Below are 14,846 nucleotides of genomic sequence, written 5' to 3'. Positions count from 1 at the left end.
GAGAAATGCTATGTACCGCCTAATGTGATGATTGGAGTATTCAAACTTTGATAGGGTTCAAAAAAATTGCCTAATTGATATTTTAAGTAGTTTCCTCTTGCATTCAGAGGAATTTAATTAATAATTAAAGCAGCAGAGAGAGTGAACAGACCATTTGCTGGAAAGTAAATTCTTGAAAAATAAAGCTTTCAACGAAAATGAAAATAACAATGTCAATAACGTCAAACCAGAGCCTCTAACTTACCGAGAGTTTCTCTAAATGGGTTAGTATTTTGTTACTTTATTTTTGTCGTCGTCGTTTTTTAAAAAGTATGCGCGTGTGTTTACCCACCGTACGTTTCATTGAGGTCGCACCCTCTCTGCTGCTATTAACCAAATATTTTATCAAGACTTATACGATATCGTGATCTGGGGTCATGTACATTTATTGTTATAAATCTGTGTGGGGCTGACTGAGCTCGCGAAAAGGAGTTTTTAAATTTGATTATATCCATGTCACCTCTACACCAAGTCTGATGAATATTTCGCAACGTATGCGTATCAACTCCATTAAATACAACTAAAATATTATAGTTGTCTCTAATCACTTTCGGTATTTGTGTGTATCGCTGAGTAACAGAAATCACATCAGTATTGTTATGTCTACCTCGAGAAAATATTGTAGCTGGTTTAGATTGTTTGTCCAGCATCACATCATCATATACAACTAAATTATTAATAAATCAGTCAAGGTCGTCTACGGATGGTGCTTCATCAATGTCGGTGATAAAATTAATAATATCATCGCCATCTTCGTCCAATAATTTTGCATTTTCATTAAAATCTTCAAACACTTCGTAGCATCTCTGATCATCAACTGACGGAGCTACTAAATACAACTTATCCCATTTGAGCCATCTCAGTATCAAATTAAGTAATAATTGCGTCTTACCATTTCCAGATGGACCTATTAGTATCATTCTCATAGAATTTGGTAGCGCTGGATGATGTTTGCCTGACTCTTGTTTTCGTGTTGCTGAGAAATCAATGACATTAATATTATATAAATATAATAAATAATATGGATCTATATTGTGTTCGATGTAGAGTACATACTCCTACGAGTATGCTAGCAACAATAATAACAAAAAATAAAAAGCGTGCACTTACAGGAACATGTGTGCGATGTGGTACAAATAAATATAACTTTATTTCCCTTGACAAATAATAATCGAAATCTTTGTACCAGAGATAGTTAATCCTTGCGATGGATAAATCGTCATAGCATATCCAAGCGTCCATGATTTGTCCATGGCTAACGCATCCTCAACAACACTGACAGGAACTAAAACAATATCATTTAATACAAGATTTTGTTTTTTTGACGATCCTGTTATATCAACGTCGATATTTTGCCTTCGCGTATCTGCTGGTCGATAACACAAAGGTAAATGTATATTTGAAAAATTTTCTTTATGTACCAAAAATAATTGTTTTTGAAGTGTATCGCGAACTACCTTTCTACCTACAACTGTCAAATCATCTGGTCTCCTCATTTGCATAAAATCGTTAATAGGAGTTTCTGAAATTATTTTACGCATTATTTCACATTGAATTTTATTTGGTTGTAGTCTGATTAATCTCTTCAACTCACTTACTTCTGGATCAAGTGCTCTATGATCATCAGTTATTTCTTCATAATAATCAACAAAACTCCTTAACAATTCGTGTGGAGACAATCAAACAAAAGGCGGTGGTTGATCATGATCGCCACATGTTATTACAGCAGTATTCTTCAACAATAGCCAATCAAAAAATATGTTTAGTGTTTCTAGTGACACTGTACATATTTCATCCCAAATGATGATCCTTGGAATATATTTCTCGCCCATTCGACCAGGAGTCCATGCGCCCTCGTTCCATCGAATAAAGCTGTGATAAGTACACGATTTTACTCCTAGTTCGTTCATTTCTCTGGCGAGTTTGTGTGTAGGTGTAAAAACAACCATATCAGCTGAATTCTGGCAACGACATAATTCGATCACACGTGTTGTTTCACCAGAACATCCTGGTCCATCAAGATAAACTGTTTTATGCTTAACAATAGGATCATACACAGATGGTGCTGATGACAATTTTGATATTTTATTGTATTTGTAATAAATATCCTTAATCAGAAGATCTGCAGATTAGAATAACTGAGTATCTTCTCGTTTGTTATTATCCATTCACCCCATGATGCATGACTATATACATTTATCAATTCTGTGTCTTTACTGACATAAAATGAATCCGTGGCGGACTTAGAAAATCTTCTTATCATCGATAATAGATTTATCGAAACATAAGCCAACATCGAAGATCTTAAATGAGTAAACTGCGGTGACTCACCATCAAAATAACGAACAATTGTACCTGATTTAGTTCCGTCCGATAAGTTAATATCACATCCACTTATAAACGTATTTTACTTCGTTATATCAGCAATTATAAAATCTAGTTCAGCATGATCTATAATCAATCTTGTGCAATGTCGTTTATGATCATATGATCCTCCTCCGGTGAATTTACCTATTATTTTTCTGCCAAGATCTTTTGCAATTTTATTCTCATAATCAGTCGTATCAGGATTTTCATCATCAGAATATTTCTTTTGTTGTGTTAACCAAACTTGTTTCTGCGAACTATATGATATAATTGCTTCACTTACAACCAACTCAATCAATTCTTTTTAATCAAGCATATATCGCAATAATACTATTGGTGCCCACAATTTCTCTGAAAAGTGTTTGCCAAACCAGACATAACAAATCATATGGAGATCTTCGGCAAATTTAAATGACTCGATACAAGAAAATCCAGTCAAGTCAAAATCTGGTAGAGGTCCATTTATCGACACTCTGGTCATTTCGTGTGCGGGATGTCCAAATCGCTCAAAATATTCAGAACATTCCCCATTCCAAGAAAACTTCCAAGATAAAATGCAACCATATCGAGTCATATTTTTGTAATTGTATGTAGTATTCCATAAACCACTTTGTCATATTCGACACAACTTGATGTTATATCATCGAGAAAAATCAAATTGAATTGGCTTCCACGAATTATTCTCTCTAGCAAAATGTGACGCAACAAATGGAACAGTAAAAAATTACACAATATTTGTTTGACATCGTCAGGGTCAGTGTATTTTAGCGCAAGATTTTTCTTTTCTTCGTGGAGAGATTATGTGCGATAAATTAAGCCATTAGGCCGTTCAAAATGAGCATAGTATCCATCGGAACTTTGAAGTAACCGTACTGTTACAGGATCGTTCTTATTTATTTTGTTAATAAAATCAAACATATCACCGAAATAAATTTAACAGTTCGAGCTTGTGGAAATATCGTCACCGCAGAGGTACATGCATGCTCATTGTGATCAACGATATTTAGACAAATTCAAATTATTATTTAGACAAATAGTATTATTAAATAAAATGGAGCAAAATGAGTTTTTGAGATATCCTATCATAACTAATTACGAAGCATCCCTTGATGGTGTAGTTACAAATTGTCGACCAAAAAAAATCCAGTAGCTAATATCACTAATACTGGTTATCTCATAATTAAAACCAAGAGAAATAAACACTATTCCAGTCACAGGTTCGTGTCTTACTTCAAAGTATAGTTATATTGTTAGACAGAGAAATTCAACGTTAATTACGGTCATTGGATGAATGCAATCCTTGATTTTCAAGGGAAATAACTTTGATAGCATGTAATCAAGGAAATAATTTTTGTTTATTGTTGAACAATGTATTTTTGGTCAGCAATATCCTGATTTTACTGAATCTGTGACATTCCTTGCTTAATCTATATTTTTTCACCAATTTAATTAATAAAAACAAACAGCGAATAAATACATCATTATTTTAATTATTTTTTAAGTTATTTTGTTATACAGAAAATAAGTATTTCAACTTTGACTTTGCCAAGGCAGAAATACGTTTGTAATTTTTTGTACAGTTTGTGTAAAAACAGAAACATATCCACCCTGAATTTTATTCATTATTATGGTTATTTCCTGCAATCCAGCAATAGGTAACTTTATAATAATTTCTAAGTCGTATTATTATAACATTGGAACGTACCATATTGCTAACGTGCTTTATTCTCAAACTCGAGGTCCGCAGTTCGAATCTCGTGACTGACAACTGTCGATGGTGGCGATAATCGCGGGTTTGTCTACATAAGGTGCGGTTCCTCCCTGATTGCTCGAAATTCATTGGACAAGCACACCCTCCCACTCACCACGTGGTGGGTGCCCTTTCGCACTCTCCCGGCATGTCTTTTGGGGGTGCGCATGCGTTGAACGCAGAGAAGGCCCGTATATGTATTGTGCATTCTATATAATTAAGTAAGTTAAAATGGTATGTTGTGCCGTCCTTAAATTAAATTAGTTTTGTGCTCTATGGAATTAAGTTAGTTAAAATTGTATGTTGTGCTGTGATAGATTTAAATCAAACAAAATTGTATGTGGTGCAGTACATATAATTAAGTTAATGTTGTGCAGTCTATAGAATTCAGTTAATTAAGTTAATGTTGTGCCGTCAGATCTAAGATTGTATATATTTCATGCCCTATGAACCTTCTAGAATGACATATGGCAATCTAGGAGTTCACATGGATATGTTTTCGTAATTAGACCTAAGGTATACTGTATATGTTTGGTGCCCCCTGAACTTTCTAGAATGTAATATGGTAATCTAGGTAGTCATATGGGTATTGTGTTGTGTAAATATTTTTTATTTTAAATTTATAATTTATTATATAATGAACCATGAAAATATCAACGCTATTGTTTCGGAAATTAAAAAATTACATGAATCATTACAAGAACGTACGTTTGAAGAGAGATATATATTACCATCAGAATACAAGTTTATTAAACTCATCCAGCAGTCTCTGTTTCAATCGCTGACTATGGGCAAAGAAACAGAAGTGAAAAAATTTGTATTTCTCTCAAGCACGATTGAAAAAATTAGATCAGAATTATCCCACGAATACGAGAAGAAAAAAATATTAACACTTGCATAAGACAATTAAGAAAGATTCTGTCAGAAAACAAAAACACTATCACAAATGACCATAATGATAATGATATTGAAAGTGCTGTTAGTAACTCAGTTAATAGTGATTTTATTAAGAACGCCATTTCTAAAGAAGATTGTGAAAGTGAATAATTATTCAGATTATAATATTTATCCTCTTGACTTTCAAGCTTCAAGGGAGTCAGATTATCTTTATTATGTAATTTTTCTGTTTTCAGTAACATTTTCATTATATCAGTATCTATTACCAATCGAATAATAAAATCGGAACGGTTTTCATTATTTTACTCTCTATTACCCAAACAAATTCGATAATTATTATTTTTGGTGCTATATACCCCATCAAATTCGATGATTAATGAAAATTACTATTTAGGTCTTTCACTATTGCGAGTATCATAATACCCCCAAATTATAAAATCTGACTAACGTGACAGTCAAAGGTTGAGTACCATTTACCTAAAATCTGGACGAGAATCAGTAAAAAAATAAATTCTGTTATAATATATTTCTTTGTTCCTTGACTTTCAAGGATTATCATTATGTATTTAAAAAATCCATTTTCAGTAGGATTTTCATTATTTTAGTATTATATTCCCCACCAAATTATAAAATATAACTGATTTTCATTATACTAGTACTATTATACCCCATCAAATTATGAAATCTGAATGCCTTGACAGTCAAAAGTTCATTATTTATCTGAAATCTGAACGAGAATCAGTATTTAAAAATATTATGAATTAATCAACAACGTGAAGGTCTATGATCTTAAAATCGTTTAGATTTTACAAATTTATATTAAGAAAATCTCCATGCAGGTCAATCAAGGGTCCGCATTGCTCAATAAGTTTGAAATGCATTCGCGATAATAGATTATTATGACATCGTAGATAAACAAGATTGATCGGTTCTTGTACAATCAAATATCCAGGAGGTACTTGCGGTGTAAATGTATATAAAATATATTCTTCTTGAGCCGGATTTGATTTTTCAAGATCTATTTGATAGCTACCATCAATTCCATCACAAACAAGATTTACCGCGATCGTTGATGTAATATTAACAATTCCTTATGCCGGCACTGTATGGATCATTGTCATGTTTGAGAATACCTGGAGGTTGAGTTATTTTTCTCCATGACTCAACGATTTTAGAAATGTTTTCATTAATAAGATCATTGAGTGATTTCTTTAGTCCGTCGGCTTCAAATCTCGGCAGTATAAATTTTAATAAATCTGCTTCAGCTATTTTATAATGATTGCTATATACCGGTCTAATGCTTATATATTCTCTTATATCTATAAAAGTACTAACATTTATTACCTCAACAATAACTTGATTAGCAACCTCAAAAGTCTGATACAACTTGATTTAAATGTTGTATTATTTCAAAGATTTTCTTATTTAGATCGTTAGTAAGATACTCCAGAATATAATTTTTAAATAGTTGCACTAATATCGTGAATATAATTATATGTTCAGTTTTAATTTCAGCGAGTAATCTGAAATTTTTTTCATAAAGAATTTTAGTGGAAGTTTTACAATCATAATCAATGATATAAAACGGTGTTATAAGAAATATTTTACCATCACGAAAAATATAAATATCCATGCCAGTCCATGGATACAAATTTCGATATTTAGAATTTGCTATAAATTTTTCTCATTTGTTTAAAATTAGAGAGTTTTGGTTCTGGTGGTCCATGACATTCTGGTCCTACTTCAGGCCAGACTTAAATAGATCTTATTGATGATTGATAAATACCAACGGCATAATCTTGCGAATATATTTCAATCGTGGATGATAAAGTTGGTTCATAGACAGTGATAGCTATTTTCGGTTCTTTTTAGGTTATTTCTTTTATTCTGCTTTGAAATTCAACATTGATTTGTTCGATTTGATAAATGCCAGTAGGTAAGCCGACAACCTGCCAATCGGGTGTTCCATCTGATTTTTTTATTTTTATTTGCAAATACAAGCGAATTATTAGCCTGTAATCCACCGAATGATTTTGATCTGATGTTTGGCCAACTGTAATAAACTCGTAATTGTGCAAGAGATATATCTTCTACTGGTATCGCAGTCGGAATATTGCCGTTAAATTCAGGATTAGTCGAACTTGCTGATATCATCGTGGTTTTCAAAGGAGCTGTGTTTGTTACAATATGTTGAAATAGTTCGCCTAACGATGTCATTATTATTATTATTTAAATTAGACACATTTGTACCTTTAATGGCAGCGCCATCATGGTAAATTTTAATCATTTCTGAAAACTCAAAATCAGACATTATTATATCATTCAGACCTGAACATATTAACAAAGATGATTTAGAATATGCCACTGTTGCTGAATGTAGTTTTATTATGTATTCATGTAATTTAATTTTGTATTTGTGACGTGGATATCTTTTTTGCAATAATATTGAGAATTCAGAAATTCTTGTTGCTAACGAAAAAAAACTGTTATAATTATCGCCATTGCTAGCAATGGTGATATTGTTGATAGCTATACGCCGGTTCCAGCGATAATTATACGCCGATGGTATTTTTGTTTACTTTTATTGTATATTTCTCAATGCAATTTTTTATTGTGTTTGCCATAAACATACCTGATTTTATCTATAATGTTGTGTTGTAACATGTTGAAGGCTCATTATTTAATTAGGTGGGAATTTAGCTACTAATTGAAGACACCAATAATAAATCAAGTCGAGTTTCTTTTTTTCTTCCGGTTCCACAGTAAATGTTTCCTCGTCGTTTTTGATCTAACATCACTAACATAGATCCACCTAACGGAGTCACTGGATGACGCCGTGAAATTGTAGTAGATATTGTAAACGTTGTAACACCAAGTACAGGGAGCCGGTATATACCGGTAACCTCAGCGCGATGTTTACTGGTTTTATTGAATGGTGACCATACTGCTTGGCAGGACGCTACTGTATATACCACTTTGATAATCTGCATGTGATGTACTTTAATCAGATTAATTTTTAAACGATATCAGGAATTCCACTTATACCATCTTCTAGTATTTTTATAATATCATCGATATTACTCTGCGCTGTCGTGATTAACTCTGAAACGAATTTAGGATCTCCGATGACACCTAATATTGTATTAATCGTTTCAATATCTGACATAGTTGTTTTAATATCGTCAAGTTTTGTGCTAATATCAACGAGTTTCACGTCAACAGTCAACGGATTTCCAAAGAATTCCTCTGCAATTTCATTAATTGTTCTAAAATTTAAACGAAGATTTGAAAACATATTTACGTGAACGTCATACTCATATCCTAGTGTGGTTAATTTAGTATCTACGTTATTATAGTTATTGTCTACACATTTCTTTTTTTGCTGCTGCATCTTCATCAGATGTTGGATCTCTTAAAACAAATATCTTATTTCCGTTCATGCAGAGTTCACCTGTCCTTGTATTAACGGTAGATCGTAAACGATTAGCAACACCTTTTACAATTTCATTTCTAATAATTGCGATTGATCTATTTGAGTCCTTGATTTCACGGCTTTCAGTAAATACTGGAAGTTTATCTGTAGTAGCACTGAGAACTCTACGAATTATGTCATTCCTTTTGATATTACTCGTCTTCAAAACACCATGTTTATCCTGAAAAATAACAACGTCATCTGGATCAACTCCCTAAAAATTCATAATATCAGCAAGTTAATATTTAGTCGCGTAATTCGACAGATCAGTGGTACCACTAAGAGAAGATCTTCCGTAAATATCTACCATTATACTATAAGATTTATTTAAATCACGCGGCGATGCTGTTAACTTGTATAATCGTGCACGACCTGATGAGGTGGCCTTGCCGATGATGATACAGCGTCGAGTACAGAAATTACTTCATGGCCGTATATTGGCGGATTTGCTATCGTTTGCGTTGGTAATGTTGAATACCTGATAGGCGCTTTTATTGTGTTTACGTAACTTATAAATTCTTTTGGTAAATCCAACCTATACGAATAAAAATGAACAGTTCCACGTGGATCTATCGCGTATGCAACCCAATGAGTACCGCGGAGAGAACTTTCATCAAGATTAATGACACCGGTTTCAGCATTGTTTGCTTGTTTTGGTAATTAATAGCGCATTAAAAAACCTCTGAATTTTTTATGTTTAATTTTTTAATAGCATCAATTAAATCAAAATTTGACATCGGTGAAAAACTATCTAACGAAGTGTTCCTGGAAGTCTCAGGCCACGTCCGCATCTTGTTCCAGGTAATCTTAGACCTTTCCCTCTTTTTTTAATCCTTTTCCTGTTGCTTTATTTAATGCCATTCCAACAGCAGTTCCAACAGTACCAAGTGCAGCTGCTTTTGCAACAGCTGGAGGTGATGCGGTAATTAACGCTGATAGAGCTGCACGAAGTGAAAATATACTACCTGTTTTAATTGAATCTTTAATCGCACCCGCAGACAGACTAAGTTTAACGCCTGTTTTTCACCGTTCAGCGCTATTGAAATGTTTAAGTTGACGTTCTGATAATGAAAAAATGGACCAGTTGCGCTTTCTTTTGACTTTAGTGATATTTTCATTCCGCAGTTCTTTGCTGAATTTGATTGAGATGTTTTAATCTGACTAGGAGTCAGACAGACACTAACATGATGATATAACATTATGACTATCGTGAGTGATCTAATTATACATCATTTTGCAAACGATGTTACACATCATTAAAACGACGTTACATATTTTCAACTGGGGCATCAATAACTCACCTTCCAGTAACATTGATATGTCGCTGAATATAACATCAATTGCTCTGTAAGCACCATGAACAACTGGTGGACCAACCACGGCAACAGGAGGTTGTGTTAATTTTGAGCTCGAAAATGAACATCAACAACAAATTGTCTATATAAATCAATAAGTTCCAACGAAAAGTAATACATCGTATACAGCGTCGTGCAATTTAGCTGTGATATTTGCAAACCAGTATCTATATTTTGATCACGACCCATAAATGTCATCAAACGATGATCAGCACGTGCTACATGATTACTTTCATATATCCTCAGTTGGTTTTTGATGCCCATTTATTCTTAAAGAAACTTCACTAACTCCAAGTTTGTCTTATATCATATGAATACGTGTTTGTGTATTTGTTCGGGTAAAATCTTGAAAAGCAATAACTATATGTCGTGGTGCAGAAACACCATGTTGTGATGGGATATGCCATGTAAATAAACCATTAACACTAGTTTGAATACTGTCTGTGGTTACTGTTAACCATGATAACAATAATTTACCACCTGAATCCATAACAGAAATTAGTTTTTGTTCTTCGGCGATCGTAGGAGTCATCACCGGCATCCACAACGAACTTTTGTTAGTATTACTTTACCAGCATCACCAGCAGGACACCAAATTGCATCATCGTCGGTAGCTTTTCTTACAAATGCGATTGTATTTCTAGTCCCAAAGATAACTTTTCTGACATTTCTACAAAATCCAAAGATGTAAGATAGTGGAATTGTACCTGAAAATCTTCTACGATCACCTTTCAACATTAATTTACGTGTACAAAATCATAAATTAAATTCTAGATTAGCTCCGTGAACCACCGGCCATATATCAGCGTCAGCGTTGTCGAGAAAGTTTCTTGGTCGTCTTATAATATACGGTCTATGTTCAGGGTGGTCAGTATCATCTTTGTAAAACATCATTGTCGGGGCGGTGGATCTTGTATAATCATATGAATATCTTGCTAGACGTATTATCGTCGTGGTAATACTACTTCGATGAATTCTTCAGCGGGTAAACAATATCTGCTTGTATCTTGAACTTGCAATTCAACTCGTCCACGTTGATTTGGTTGTCGTGCGTCATAAGAATAATACTGATAATCACGTATAGATTCATCCTTGAAAACTCAAATGTGGTATCGGAGACACGCTTTAACATTTTATTATAATAGCCATGATTTAAATCATGGTCGTCTAATACGAAGGCCACTTCGGGAAATTCCACTTCCTGAAATAAGACTTGAAATTATATTTTTCTGCTTCATCAGCCAGCTCTGATAGTTTTTATTTGCAGCTTGATTTATTATCTTACTGACATTTGCAGGCATAACTGCAGTGCTGGCCAGTTTCACTGGTTGTGGTTTTCGTCCTATTAATCGTGCTAGTCTGTCCTTAATGCCGAAAACGCTTTACCGGCAATATTACCAATTGCGCCATGAATATTCTCACGAACAAGATCAATAGATTTCATTCCTAGTTGTTTTGCAATCGGTATTACTTTTGGGGCTATCCTTGCAAATAAACCTTTAACAACATCGCCGAGTCCATCACCGTCAATTGCTTCGTAAGCTGGTAATCGTGAATTTACTACCCTGACCATGATCGGTCCACCTTTAACATTATGTATGATCATTGTATTGGTTATATTCATTTATCTAATCATAGCGATCTTAATCGTAGCGATCTTAACGGCTATAATAAGCATCAGTAATTTCATCGATGAGAGATCGAGAAACATTGATGTCCATGATACTGCCTGTAAATAATCGTCGACAAATATCAGATATTTCATTAATAATTACTGGGGAATTATTTCCTGCGCGTTTTCCTCCAATCAGAATTTCTAATCGTTCTACGTCAGAAAGGATATTGTTAGGACAAGCAATATAACCACTTCTACCTGATATAATCAGAGAAGAAAGACCACTTCCAGTTGCTTCTTCTTCTTCCTCACTTATTGTTTTAAGAGATCGTGTTGGTCGTGAAAGATCTCGTCCTCTAAGATACTCTTCTATTTTTCTGCGATAATTATCGTGTCTTTGATCATCAGATAAAACCTTATGTTTATCGTAGTACATACGAGATATTCATTTGTACCAGGTTTCACGACTTTCATAATAAGGATTGTATCCAAGTTTTAAAAATTTGTCCTTTTTATCAACACTTTCCGCGGCAAGGTTTGATAATGAATCAACGTTCTTAATTTCTTTTATGAAATTAATACCCACACTGATAAATTTATCACTCAGTGTAATTGTCACATAATCATGTTGTTCTGGTGCTTTTGATTCACGACTTTTCATTTCACCTATATCAGCACGAACTCTGCCAATACTATCAATTATTTCTTCACCTACAGGAGCAGTCTGAGCGGTACTATTTTAGTTTGAAGATCTAGTAAAGTTCTTTTTGTTCCTTTAGTTTTTTTCGCTACCTTTTCGGTTTGTTTAGCAGTTCATTTTAACGTCGGAAGACCGTCAGTAGCTTTTGTTACTCTTTCAGTAACTTTTGTAACAGGTTTAAATAACCCTTCTGTACCTTCTGCATATTCAACTTGAGCTTCTTGTCGTTGCTGTAGTTTTCGTCTGTCAGAACCCTGCACAGGAAGACATTTCTTTATTGCTTCTAGTCTCTCTCGAGCTAATCTAGCTGTGTAATATTCCTTAGCTGGTGGCGTTATCTTATCATCAATGATTTAATTATAGCAGCAGAGGGGGTGCGACCTCAAGTTTGTTCAATTTCGTTATATATCTGCGTATTTTATATTTTTAGATCGGGGAAAAAGTAAAATAATCAAATGAACTAACCCAATTAGATGAGCCTCCGCGTGGTTAGAATATTTTGATTTTGACGTCATTTACGTTATTTAATCGTCTTTTTACGAATTCTTATTTCGGCCTTTGGACCCTCCCAAAAAGTGGTATGCTGCTAATAAGTACATTCATAAAACTGCATACATGTTTCATCTTCAGTCAGCGGAATGCACGAGACTGATGTGGCGTATTGATAGGTCAAGGACATCAGGCTGAAACGTATACATAAGCGACATCAAGGATTTCATCCCTCGACTCAGACCAAAACACGTAATGGTGTTTTGTATTTAATACAAAACTCATACGTAACGAAAAACGAGTGGATTTACTCAAATTTGATTCAAAACAGTCTAAATATTATCTACAAAGAAGTCAATGAAGAAACCGAAGAATTAAGAATTTGGTCTGTGATACGAAAATAAGGATTGAACGGTTGTATCGCACTCCAGATCAAACGAGCATGATTAAATGGGAATACAATCAAATTTAAACCAGGGTACGCACTTTGTTTCTTTCTTTAAAATATCTTGAAGAAACAGAAGGCATATCATAATACGTACATTCACTTTTGTTTTGATATCAATAAATATTGGGATTTTGTTGAGCGAAACAATATATATTCTTTTAACTAGTAACTTAATTTGTTTTTCGATCGTGTTAATGTATCAGAAGTTACAGATAAAGGAATTGTTTGACATCTGTCTTCATTTTTATGGTATCTTCCAGGAAAATAATCAGTACGTACTGCAAACCACGATCAATACATTTTATAACAACTACGATGGAGATAACATAACAGTACATTGACAAATAAAAAAAAACGGGAAAGGGCAATATAAGGTCATCAATTCTCGTTAAAATACTCATATAGGAATGAAAGAGAAGGAAATATAATCCAGGTATAGAAGTATGCTAACTCATCATTGAATCATATGTGGCATTAATAAATCATTTTTACAACTTCTCTTATGATGTCACTTGCTTTAAATGTTTTTCGGTGTAAACAATGTCACAATATGTTGTCAAAGCAATTTGCTTTAAGTTATGAACTAGTTGTGTGGTTACATATTCGTATTTTGTAAGCGGTCCTAGCCTTATCATTACTGTCAAAATGAAAAATAGTTGTCGCTCATGTGGGTTTTCTGCTATCGTGCGAACTAGATAACGCGATGTTGATTCATTGCCACAGCGTGAATGAGCGCCTATTTCATTCATCTGAAACTCATCTGAACTGAAGGCTAGGGTCCATTCAATCATTTTAATTTACTTCATGCTACACTTTTCCAATCCATATTACGAAATAGAAGAAAACTCTACAGACATGTCTATATTTCTGTTATTTTCCTTCGAAAGTGTAAACTTTGTATACACTAAAAGTATATTCACGTTCATTTATTTTTTATATTATCTAAGAATCCAAAACCACAATATTTTACAACGTAACAATATAATATTTTTTCAGTTTTGCTATTATCGCATTTTCGTCGTTAACCGACAACTAGTGAAAGGAAAAATCCGTTTATATTCAAGAATTCTTCTCCAACAAGTTAACATCCTCGATGGCGCGAATCAAAGTGCGATTGTAAGAAGATTTTCATTAAAATATATTGATTGCCTTCTATGACCGTTAGAGGAAGAATGGCATTATTTCATTGGAGATTATTTAATTGATTACAAGCGTTTGAAGGAGTGCCTATATCATTGTGGTTAAGAACGTTACATCCCTCTCATTGCATAGGACGATGACATGCAAATGAATTAATTGATAAGGTTTGCTGAACCAATGAAATGTATTTCATGTTTCACGTTCCACAGCATATTCCAAATTAAATAATCCGTATATAGAGTTTACTTATAAATCTATTCTAAAATCATATCTACACTTTCAATGTATGATCTTAGAGTATAAAAACATCAAACATTTTTTTTTTCTGTGAAAACTACAAATTCTGGCAAGACATAATATAACATACTGTTCGTTTATTTTTTAAATTACCTCAGAATTTTTAAGCATTGTATTCTTTATAAGATATAAAAGCAATGTTATAGCATTTATTACTACCAGTTCATTGCAAATTCGCTGTGAATAGATAAATCCTGCAACGATATGTGCGCCGTTGCACAAGAAAATATCTGTCCCAGGTTAGATATGCATAGATTCAAATCAAAATCAGATTATA

This window comes from Sinohyriopsis cumingii, chromosome 11, assembly GCF_028554795.1.
Source record: "Sinohyriopsis cumingii isolate HCF-2022 chromosome 11, ASM2855479v2, whole genome shotgun sequence".
NCBI classification, from domain to species: domain Eukaryota; kingdom Metazoa; phylum Mollusca; class Bivalvia; order Unionida; family Unionidae; genus Sinohyriopsis; species Sinohyriopsis cumingii.
This window is presented reverse-complemented; position numbering follows the sequence as displayed.